Raw genomic sequence first — 12,243 nt, 5'->3', positions numbered from 1 at the left:
GGGGGGGCCATCTGGTAAGTCATTGACAATGGGGGATCATGCTTCAAATCTGTTTGATGTAAAGAATTCTTATATGCTGGTGTATAGGTTGCATGTATTTATAATGATTGGTGGGGAGGGCTCTAGGAATGGAGTAAGTTGGAGGATGTACTGAAGTAGGGATATGGGGGAGAGGCAGGTGTCCCCTGGGGCAGTGGCATAAAACAAGGGTCGCAGAGGTGTTGATCGAGACATTAGCCCTTAAAATCTTCATGGCCAGTGTTTGCTCATTGTTGTACACTGCCTGAAGGGAAGATCTCCTATTGCCATAAATGAACACTGCAGCCCACAGATCAATAACTAGACCATCGGAGGTTTGTGGTCCTGCATGTTGAGCATATGACCTGGTATTGGGGATGTGCAAGGACTGGCCTTCTGTGGTCATTTGCAAGGGAATAAACAATTTTGTTCTTGAATGTTTATGTTGTAAAGTAGCTTATTTTTTTGTAAAATAAATTCAGAACCGTCCATGCACTTTTAAGCATTTATTTTATTTAAGTTGGAATCCTATTTTTTTTTTTTTTTACAGATTTCCTTCAAGTTCTTAGAAGAGAAGATAATTATAACAATGCCTGCTGGAGGCCAGCTTGAATTTCCCGTCCACCATCCCCCAAGTGCCATTACTTTTCTAGCTTTGAAAAACGTCAGGCTTGCATACATGAAGATAGAATAAAGGAACAGAGGAGCCACCAGTGTTGGGTGTCCTTCGGATACCAGCTTCCTATTGGCCACTTCAGATCCAATAGCCATAGTGGAACAAGTTTTATTCTTATGGACATTCTAGCTGCTTCTTAGTTCATCCACATTTCACAGAATGGTTCAATACAATTGTGCAACATACTAAAATTTCGGATGGGCTGCTGTAGGCTATAGCAAATCCATGTCTGGCGTATTGTGCTGATTGTCCTGAATGCATTGTTTGGATTCTTTTGTAAACCACAATTTTCTATCTGTCTCATATATTGATACATTGTCTTTGAAGGAAACGGCTGTTGCGATAATGTGCGCAAAGACTATTAGAGACATTAAAAGGATAATACTTATATATTTGTGCATTTCTATTCATCTCTCATTGAGGACAGCAAAACAACCATTATGTAAAGAAATAGATTAGCCAAGCTGTATAGACAAGAGAACAGAATTACATGATCTCTATCAGGAATACAATTTTCTCATTTGTCAAATGTGTTCTACGTCAGCAGAAGCATTTGTTCTTCTGTACATTGTGATAATGTAAGTAATCCAGTAGGTCCATTAGGATCTTTCCAGTGATTTAGTGTTTCACTCATGTAAGTGTTGGGATAACTGAGCTGGACAATCACCCTTCTCACATCTAAGGCACGTGGCTTTACCCATGTAAGGGGAAAAACTAATCTTTTGGGGATATGACTGCATTTTGGGCGAAATCAGTAAATTGAGATATTAATGCGTTATGTTTGGATAATTTTTTGCTATTGGTCGGCACTGTTTACAGAGCTCATTGCAGCCTTGGCTTAACTGGAGCTTTCCATATGAAAGATCAGAGAAATATTAGGTCAAGTTGACCTGAAAATCCAGCGGTACAGACCAGTTTTAAAACCCTATAGTTGTAACCCTGGTCTGAAGGTATATTGAAAGGACTGTTTGGGGTAGGTTGACTTGTCATAAAAAATTTCAGGGTCATTCTTACTAGGATGGTGCACCTTAGTAACTGCAAGTGTAATCCAGCCAATAGGGTGTTGGTGTTTATTTAATCCAGGGTGTGAGGTGTGCAGTAAGTGGGTGAACACATCTATTTTTGGAGCAATCTAGTGTTTTTTATGATTAGGATGAAAGGTGATGACATTTCTGAGATTGTTCCGTGTCTCTAAATATGTGAACAAGTAATGTTTCAACAGGCTCATGAACGAGTGTGCCAACTGGAAAGATGATTAAGGGTGATGCCACTTGGTGGGGTAATGTTGGGGTGTTTCCTTTTTTAAATGAACTCAAATTGTAATGACTCAAGTTCAATTGCAACCCATCCAAGAGATTCCACTTACTGTCCACAGGTACCTAACTGCCTGTTCTGCTTTCTTACTTTGTGTAGAGGTCCTCGTATCAGATCTATGGGGTCTGATCTAAATTCACGACACTCGGAATCTAATTTGCAGGTTTTATAAGCCATGTTACAGTAGATTGTCAAAAATGAATTTTAAAGTATAGGGAGGCAAAGCCATTTCATAACTGTAGACTAATAACATCAAGAACACAGCTCCTTTCATTGGGCAGCAGAGAACAGCTGATGTTGGATCCATCATTGTGAGTTTCTATTTTGGCATTGCTTAACCCTGCAAAGGTATTTGTTAAATTGAATAATGATGCATTTTATTTGATTGTTCACTGTCTTCATTTTCATAAACTATTAATCTTTTATGGGCATGTGAGAAAAAAATGATATTGGCTCCATCTTGTATCAGAATAATGAGAAATACCAGGAAAGCCGGCTGCATTGTGAGGGGTGATTGTCGTGTAAATCTCATTAAGTTTCTTTTGTGTGTCTATTAACCAATGGACCTGAGAAAATATATGGGGGCCATCAATGACTTCGGATTTCCAAAGGATACCTGTTTTCTTCACCTTTTAATTACCTTTCTGTACAACCTACCTTACTTTGTATAACTCTTTTCTGAATAAATCAGAACAGCAACTCTATGGATCAACTGGTGTCTGTTCTCTTGTGATTATATTATTAGCAGCTGACATTTCTTTAATCTGTTATCTGAACATCTGAGTTTGTTTGACACGGAATGAAGAAATACAATCCATGTTCTTGTGGATTTTGGCATTGAACAGAACTCTACCACCAGCAATAGTTTCAATCAACACGATCCTCACCTTTGGAAACGGGGTTTTAAACCTCTACAATCTAAATCTATTCTCAGGTGGTATATAGGTGCCCTGCTAACATTAATTATAAAGTGGTCACCATTGTTTATTTGTCTAAAATCAATAGACACAAATCAATATATGGTATTGAAATGAGCTTTTTAACACGGATGTTGTACCCCTTGTTAGCTGGGGATACATAGCAGGGTTCCCCGGAGTAAGCAGCCAGGCATAAAGTCTAGTCCTGCTCTTTTAAAATGGTGCTATTACCGGTATATACAGTGCTCACCTAGGGTGGGTTGACCTGGGCATAGCAGGCTGGGCTATCACACACAATTCCCAATACCGTGAGCAAGATTTTGGGGCCCTACAGAGAGCCATCAATAGAATGATTGCCTTTTTCTCCATGTTGCCAACAATAACAAGCATTGCAATCTCTTCCTACCTATATACACATATTTCTGTTTTTTCTACAATAAAGATGACATTCTTGAGATGATGTTTTGGAGCCTTTGCCTTCTCTAATGCCTTTTCTTAGACCATAAGAAATAAACAGAATTCCTTCTTTAGCTGGAATGATATTCATATTTGGGACAATTCAAACATTGAGAATCGCTTGGCCAAACTGGTCTAGAAGTGAACAAAGACATATATGAGCAACACAACCACAAAGAACGAGCATGACACACACTGTCCTTCCAATACAAATACAAAACCCAACACCACCTCTCTTTATTACCAACACACAACCTGGCACCATCTTCCTCTTTAGAGGTTGGAGTCTTCAGTCATCTTGAGTGGGTGGCCCAGGTTGACGTTACTCCAGCACCAGGGTATGTCCAGGTTCTACACAGAGCTGTACAATGTCCACAATGTAAAGCAGTTTGCTTTGTAAGGAGCATTTATTGTAGAAGAGGCAGAGCCATCCTTCTAGTAATTTCCACATTAAAGCTGAATTCACACGTATGCTCTTTGTGCCAAGCTTTGCAATGTCGTAAATTACACCCTAACACTTGGAGGTCTCATAATATTGACAAGCTGAGAGATGTGGTTCTAGAAGAATGACTCGCTGACTCTTAGTGGGCCCAGAATTATTACACAATGACATTTGGGGTTTTAAATCATGGCCATTTTTGTAGGGCCATCAACCATCTGTGTTCCTAATTTCTCTGTTTCTATAAAGCATGCCCACAAAATGAAGGTTTGACGGAGTCACCAAAATCTTGCGTTCAGTTTCTATACTCTGCGTTACAATATAAGGATTCAGTATCTGAATGGTGGAATTCAGATATGATGGGTTATCATGCGTTTTGCTGCTGCTCATGACTTCAGCTGCAGGGTAGCCCAAATCTACAACAGGAAGACTTCAATGGCCAAGGCTCTGAGCACTTCTATATCTATCGACACCTTTAGCAGGAACCTTCAGAGCTGGGAGAGGAGATTCACTCTAGGCTTTGACTTTTTCACCACGCTATGGTCACACAATGCCTACAGCTGCCTCCAGTTCATCTTGGTGGAGATAAATGAACCCTGCTGATAGAGGAGAACACAGAATGACCTAATAAAGAATACAAGACCCAACATCTGATAAAATAACTACAGGTCACTACATGTTCAAATAAATAAAATAACAAGACCGAGAATGGCTTGCCAAAAAAACTGCAACCCCCATCAAGAAACTACATTTGTCAGAATCTTCCATCATCTGCGGAAATAGGTCAAACAGCTTATGTCTTGTAATACCTTAGCAGTCAGTGTCGGCTTGGACTGGCAGTACCTCATCTATTGCCCTCCTGTTCTTAACAAGACTTACAAATTCAACTTGTCTGCCCTGTGTTAGGAATCTTTATCCAATGACACACTGACAGTAGGAGTCCCATAATATGCAGTGACAAAGCCGGACTGTATGTTACTAAAAAGTGAATGTGAGTCCCTATGTAATGTTTCCCTTCCATTGTATATGGTTCCATTGTACCAAAAGTAATGTTGTCCTTGACTGTCACTTCCAGAATCCAAAGTAACACAGATATCAAAGTTAAATTCCAGCCTTGTCACGCCAATAGTTGATCATCATAGGTGTCATTCAAGTAGGTAAATCAGAGGGGTATTAGTTGGCCAATCTCACCCAGACTGGGGCTGAGTAACCCTTTAGGTAATCCAAGACCGCCAAGTACACCATTACTGCTGATGCAGGGGAAATAAGGAAATGTGGATTTAATTGCCCATATTCACCTTCGAACACTTGAGAGGTCTTCATATTTACCTACTACCTACCTATGATGGCACTGATCAGGGACTACACATGACTAATACCTGGAGTGCTGCCCATTCCAGCATTTGTTGTCCTGCAGGATTCCCATCCCACAATCCCGGGGGCTTCATATATGTTTATAACACATTTACACCCATGGTATATGAGACATATATATGTATGTGGGGGATCTTAGTTACATTCAGTTGTACCACTTTGGGAATGATGACACATTTGGGCTGGATCACCATCACAGATTGCCGGGAAATTTATTGATCAGATGGCTATTGATTTTTATTGTAAAACTTCCCCTAAAGAGTTCAGCTTGTTTTCTATCTACTACAAGGTGAATGAGCAATTTGCAGTATGAGTGATTGTTCTTATTGACCTTCCCAGAGTCATACACCGGGCCCAGTGTTCTGATGGCTGCCATTGTTGTGTGTTGTAGTTTTAGATCACCAATAAACAATAGAAAATTTGTAGTTATTTAATGACTTGTACCATAAAGCTCCAGCAGTGAGGATCTGAGTATGACCCATCAATGAGAGATGATGGAAGCTGCCATTGTTGTCCTGGTTGTTCTGAATTATTGTGGTTTTACATCCAGGCAAAGTACAATTCTGTAGAATGGTTTCAGCAATGGTGGCTTCCATCATCTCTCAGTGACAGGTCCTCTATAATCATCATTTTGTTCTTCCTATGACTGCTCTGGTAGTGAATGGTTCTGGAACCCCATCTCCAGTCCGGTGATTGCTGGGTGTGGGGGTTACACCCGTCATACTGATTGGTTGCAGCCTGAGCAGACAGTCCTATATAAGAGGAAGGGGAAGGGCCGCTCTTTACAAGTCTCAACAAGGGAAGCAGCATGGAGATGCAAGTGAGTTGGAATGAATGGGATTTTGCTGCTAAGTAAATATAATGGTTCTGGGATGTGATTCCTTTGCATGTTCTGTGGGTTATTCCATTAAGTAAGATAATTACATTTAAAGCTGAAATGTACAATATTTGCCTTTATACTGGGCCCTCCATGTTTTATAACCATTCCCCTCTCTATTATACTGGAGATAGACAATATCTATTATGCTGGGGTAGCCACTATCACCCTCTCTGTGGTATGTTGGATGTAATAATTTCTCCTTTTTGTAATACATGGTATTGGGTATTATATTTTTGGCATTTCTCTTATACAGGGTGTGGTTTGTGACAGCATTTTTGTGCTTCCTGGCCAATCTGTAGAGGTGATGGGCTTCATTCCACCAAACTGTAATCAGTAAGTTTAGATGTGATTCCAATGTGAGTTCTGTCTAACTTTTTTTTTTTGTCTAATCTCATTTACAATATTTTGGATATATGTGAACTCTGCTTGGTACAATATTCTAAATCTTTGTGTGCTTTGTGTATATATACCTGACACCCCCACCTCTCCCATAAGTTTTTAATGAGGGGTCTTTCTTCATAAAGCCCTTTCATTGTAGACATTGCTTTGCCAGATTGTAGCAATAAGTTTTCATTGGATAAATCTGTTTTTATGACTTACCAACCATCAGCTGTTACCTGAAATATGGGTCATAATTGTAATTGACATATTCCCCTTGTACCTGTCCGGGGTTACACCATAAAGCACATGGTGGTGATGGACTGTTCAGTCCTTATTGTTACTTGTTGTCTTGCAATTAAAGTTTCAGCAACCATTGCTGCCCCTCCTAGCATTGACTCCTCGGCCCAGCTACCCCTTCAGATATCCGTATGGAAAATACAGATTGGATAGTTGGGACTGTACTTGAAAGTCTTGGAACTGGGTGCCTTTCTTGTAATTGCTTGGACCAGATAAATGGGGGGTGACCCATGAAAGTTTGTCCTGACTTTCACTGCTATATCAGTAAAGTAAAAGAATTGCTAATTTGTCTTTATAGCTTTTCCATAAGCTTGGGGAATGATTTTAGAAACCTGCTGCTGCACTTTGATCCCCGCTTTGACCCTTCTGGAATCAACAATCATATAATCTGCAATTCGATGAAGGACAGCCTCTGGGGAGAAGTGCACAGGGAACACCAATTCCCCTTCCAGAAGGGAACCTGCACCACGGTATGTCAATGGCCCCATACACTTATGTTCATCCAAAGTGGCCCCACAAATTCTTTTCCCACAGAAGCAAATAGGCATTTTTCATGATGTCCTCATATATTGTATAGGGATTAGGTCTGAGTCTATTTTTTCTAGAGTTGAAATGTTTGTAACATTATTAAAGGTGTAAGTGGAGAGGGGATCAGTAAATCACTGCCAAGGAATGTCATGGTAATGGGTGAATCTGGGAAACTGCTCATAAGGATCTTATACAGCTTCCCTAGTTTGTTAATCATTTATTGGTACAAAATAACTGCATTTGCGACAATGTAATAGAAGATGGCTGCGGGGACACCGGGTTTTCTTAGTAGGAAGTGTCTGGACACAGTGGGGGTGTTCATGGTAATGGAAGGCCAGCGTTTACAATGAATATAAGTGGGCAGTGAAGTCAGGTTGTAGTTTTATAGTTTTGTAGTTTGTAGCAATAGGAGATCATGCTGCAAGTCAACTGAGTATCTGTACAAGTTAAATGCTAAAAACACAACATAACACAATACAATACAATGGGGCCCATGTACTAATGATTCTAATAAAAAGAATTATTGGATGCAGGTGTATTCATTTATAATTAATTCTGTGTGATTGGTGGGGATATGGGGGAGAGCCAGATGTGTTCCCCATGGCGGTGACCTAAAACAGGAGTTGCAGAGGTCTTGATGATATACTAGCCTTTACTCTACATGGCCAGTGTTTGCACATTGTTGTACACCCAAAGGAAGATCCACCATTGGCTTCCTCACTGACTCTGTATTAGAATACCTTTGCTCTCCAAGATTATTTAAGCAGATGGTCCTAACTGATATCGGCATAAATGAATGCCCACAAATCTGTATCTAGACCATCAGAAGTGGTACAGAGTGATAAAAACCTGGGAAGATTTTTATGAATTGAATGGTCTGATGACTGGTTCTCTTTATAAGCCACAAATCTGACTTTTTAGCCCATCAACCCATGCCCAAGCTAATATTTTTAAATTTCCTACAGATTACTTTTACATACCATGAAAATAGGATCACCGTAAAGATGCCTTCTGAATGTTCCTTTGACTTTCCAGTCCGCTATTTCATGAGGGCAATCAGGTTCTTGTCCATGAAAAACCTCCAGCTTGCGTGCCTGACGTTAGAATAAGAGGAGCCACGTGTGAGGAGTGTCCATCTTTGGGGACCAGCTTCTCATGGCCGATTGGATCTGAAGTGGGAATAATGGAACAAGTAAAAATAAATGTCAATTTTGTGGACATCTGCTAATCCCTAGCCAAATCCTTGCTGCTTACTATTAGAAATTCATCCACATTTTAGACTCGTCAGGAAGCAATATTGTGCCTAATGCAATCAATTGTTGTGCAGCATGCAAAAATAATTTAAGATTGTTTACTGAAGTTTATAGGAAATCTTCTCTGCTGTATAGCGCCCTTCTGCTGGAGGACTGTAGTATAACTCCCTGGCTGCATTGTTTGGGTTCTTTTGTAAACCAAAAATCTGATCTTTTTCAATTGTATTTGGAGGAAACGGTCAAACAAAATGGTTGTTGCAATAACCTTGTGCAGATCATAAGACAATAAAAGGATAAAGATACAAGATTTGTGATTTCCATTCTTCTCAGTGAGGACAGCTGAATAAGCAAGAGGGTGGGGAGGCAAAGTAACATTAATATGATATAGGAATAGGTGCAATGGATACGATAGGTGTGGAAAGAGTCGATGGCCAATCATGCCTAAAATTGACGCTTGGTAAGATCCACAGTGAGTATTTATGGGTTAGTAAGCCAAAGCTTCACCTTTCTACCCCAGCAGAAGTATGTCTTGTGTACAGCATTTTGATAATGTAGGTAATCCAGTAGATGAATTTGGATCTTTTCAGTGATTTAGGATTTTACAATGCTCTGGTGATCACTTGAATTTTTACTTGGGGTCAGGACAACAGAGAAAAATAGTCCCCCTGGTCTCACATCTAAACAACCTTTTGTGGGTATGACTGCATTTTAGGAAAAATGTAATGGACACGCACCAGCCAGAGCAGAGGACCATGTCCCCCTGTATGTATTGCAGGCTCAGGGTCGTGGGCAGGTTGTCTCTGGATTGGGCAGGGTCTGGCATCATGTTGTCACTCTGGGGGAAGTTTCTTTCCTTTTGAGTGACACGTCTCCCTGTGCATGCTCGGTCTGGATCTTGTAAGTTTAGTGGTCCGTAAAGGTTGTAGACCACTGCACTAGATAACCAATGCCCTTGGGGAAATAACATATACAAGAATATGGAAACCCTTTGGTATAAGCCGATCATTTGAAATCAGACCCTTATGGGCTTAATGAGTCACATGGAAAGTAAGTATGTTGGAGATAAGCGAGAATGTTAGACCATAATGTGATCACTGTTGTGTAATCAGCCAAAATCAAGTCATATGAATAAATACATTATATTGATATAAGCTATGTTAACATGAATGATGTCTGGCTTGAGAGATGGGGATAGGTAGTGAGGCTCCCTGGGGTGAGCAACATTTCCAGGCAAAGAAACCAGTCCATTGACTTTCAAAATGCTGCCATGTTTATTGGTGCTAGGAGTATATTCAACACTCGCTCACCATAGTTCAGCTTCTATTGCAAGGCCACCATTCTATCTCCCGTGCTGAGAGGTGGCGGGTGGTTTGATCTGGGCTAACAGGTTACGAAAATACAAAATAGTCGTCATGAAATACAGGCAATTTCCAAAAGAATGTATATTATATTTAATACCGTTTTCCACTGTGCTGGATATTTTCTATGCTCAGCAATACTTATTTATTTTAAACGAAACCTGGCTAGATAATTACAATAATTAGCCTTGTTACAACTAAAATGTTTTTTTTTTTTTGCCTGTGTCCCCATGTTACATCCCCAGTGGGATTGCTCATTTGGACTTTTTGATGTCTTGACACTCATTAGATTCCACAGTTTGCAGTGGCAATGCTTTAATTGACCTTCAAACATTCCTAATTACTTTCATCTAGACCTGAAGAATAATTGTTCCCAGTGGATAAAACCAAAACACATCATTATCATTACAAGTCAACTCGGTAAGTAATATTTAGGCTTGTTATCACTGGGGATTGAAAATGTTTAGATGTTTACCTGTAATACTAAGAATTACTGAAATGCTCACTTAAAGTTAAATTCCTTTTATTCTAAAAATGACATGTAAATGTATGAAAAAGAAAAAACATGATGCATATAATATATAAAATACAATGTATGGCTAAAAAGTTCCACGCTATAAAATTTAATTGGACCACCTTTAGCTTTGATTACCGCACACATTCACCGCAGTATAATTTCAATAATCCTAGGCAATATTGCAATGTTTATTATTAATAATAGTAATAATGTTACCACCAAGATCTTGTATTGCCCATGGGAAAGTTGGAGCTGTGTAAAGTCTTCTCCAGCCCATCCCAAAGATTCAGTGGGGTTCAAGTCTTGACTTACAAATGTGGTATAAATGTGAAGATGTCCTATCCTCCCTGAACCACTCTCACAATTTTAGCCTGATGAATCCTTGCATTGCCATCTTTGAGTATCTCTGTGCCATCACGTGATAAAAAATCCATTGACAGAGAAATCCCCAGTACAAGGAGTCAACTGACCCCATTGTTTGGGCATAATGTTGATAGACCTTACCACCCAGACCATGACACTGCCCCCACAAGCACCCCAGACAATAACACTGCCCTCACAGGCTTGTGGCTTTTTTAGGAGGAACAGGAATGGTTTGGGACAAACTGGGTAACTGTAGGGGTCCTCATTTTCTTCAGGGCCCCAGCTTATAGGATAGCAGGAGGTGCTGGTAGTTTGAATGTTATGGGGTTTGGACCCCTACGTCATATTAGGGCCCAATCTTCTCAAAAACTGTTCCTATGTGCAAATACAGGTGATATTATCACAGTTGGTCTTTTGCTACTTGGAAGTTTCAGTTCAGTCCCACAGTGAGTTCAATTCAAACTGTTCCTCCACTATTACAATTTAAGCTGAACAAATATGTAAAAGTTAGACAGTTTTTAAGATACGCAATTGGGAAGTGTTTTCATTGACTGGTGGTTGTTAGGGCAGCTCATAACAAAAAGGGTGCATATGAACACCTTACACACCCTACTAATTATGAACCACCCCTAACAATCACAATCATTGGGAACACTGCCTACTGTGTACCTTAACTATCATTATTTTCCAGTTCCATTTGATATTTATATTACCAACCACTTTACAGTTCATATGGAAGTTAAAATATATATACCATCCAAATGTATTTTATATTCCCGCACATTAGGCTAATTATGTTACTTTTGAGTGTATATTTTTTATATGCTCTAATACACAAAGGAAATTTTCCTTGATTGACACACGCTCTCTACACTTTTATATTCAAAATTGTTGTGAGGTTGAATATTACATGGGAGCTGGGAAGTTAAAAGAACACATCAGGTTCAGAGAATGTCAAAGAAATTTGCTGAACCTGGAAACAAACCTGGTCATTTGCCTATTTACATTACCTTGGATGTGGGCCCATCTAAACCTGGTCAAGTTTGCCCATTCCTATCCCATTGGATGTAGGCCCATCTAAACCTAGCCCATGTTTGCCCATCCCTATCCCATTGAACGTGGGCCCAGCTAAACCTGATCACGTTTTGCCCATTCCTTTGGATGTGGGCCCATCTAAACCTAGCCAAGATTGCCCATCCCTAACCCATTGAATGTGGGCCCGTCTAAACCTGTTCCTGTTTTGCCCATTCCATTAGATGTGGGCCCATCTAAACCTGTTCCTGTTTTGCCCATTCTATTGGAGGTGGGCCCATCTAAACCTGATCACGTTTTGCCCATCCCATTGAATGTGGGTCCATCTAAATTTGATCACGTTTTGCCCATTCCATTGGATCTGGGCCCTTCTAAACCTGAACATGTTTGCCAATCCTATTCCATTGTATGTTGGCCTTCTAAACCTTATAACATTTGCA

The 12,243-nt window shown here is 40.0% G+C and overlaps 2 long non-coding RNA genes across 4 annotated transcripts in view; both read left to right on the top strand.

Moving 5' to 3' along the window:
• LOC140340786 (uncharacterized) overlaps positions 1-1,082 on the top strand; it is a 3,740-nt gene extending 2,658 nt beyond the window's left edge. The window contains exon 3 of the long non-coding RNA XR_011922738.1: positions 569-1,082. This is a non-coding gene — a long non-coding RNA (uncharacterized lncRNA). The remainder of the gene's footprint in view (positions 1-568) is intronic.
• Positions 1,083-6,003: 4,921 nt separating this feature from the next.
• On the top strand, positions 6,004-9,252 carry LOC140340684 (uncharacterized). 3 transcript variants are annotated; one of them, XR_011922728.1, is made up of 3 exons: positions 6,004-6,014; positions 7,051-7,222; positions 8,246-9,252. It is a non-coding gene; the product is annotated as an uncharacterized lncRNA (long non-coding RNA). The 3 variants fall into 3 exon arrangements; XR_011922720.1 differs by lacking the exon at positions 6,004-6,014 and adding an exon at positions 6,322-6,430; XR_011922707.1 differs by lacking the exon at positions 6,004-6,014 and adding an exon at positions 6,325-6,407.
• Positions 9,253-12,243: the final 2,991 nt, after the last annotated feature.

Source organism: Pyxicephalus adspersus, chromosome 1 (assembly GCF_032062135.1).
Source record: "Pyxicephalus adspersus chromosome 1, UCB_Pads_2.0, whole genome shotgun sequence".
Taxonomy (NCBI): Eukaryota; Metazoa; Chordata; class Amphibia; order Anura; family Pyxicephalidae; genus Pyxicephalus; species Pyxicephalus adspersus.
The sequence above is the reverse complement of the archived record's forward strand: the minus strand, read 5'-3'. Positions and strand labels throughout refer to the sequence as shown.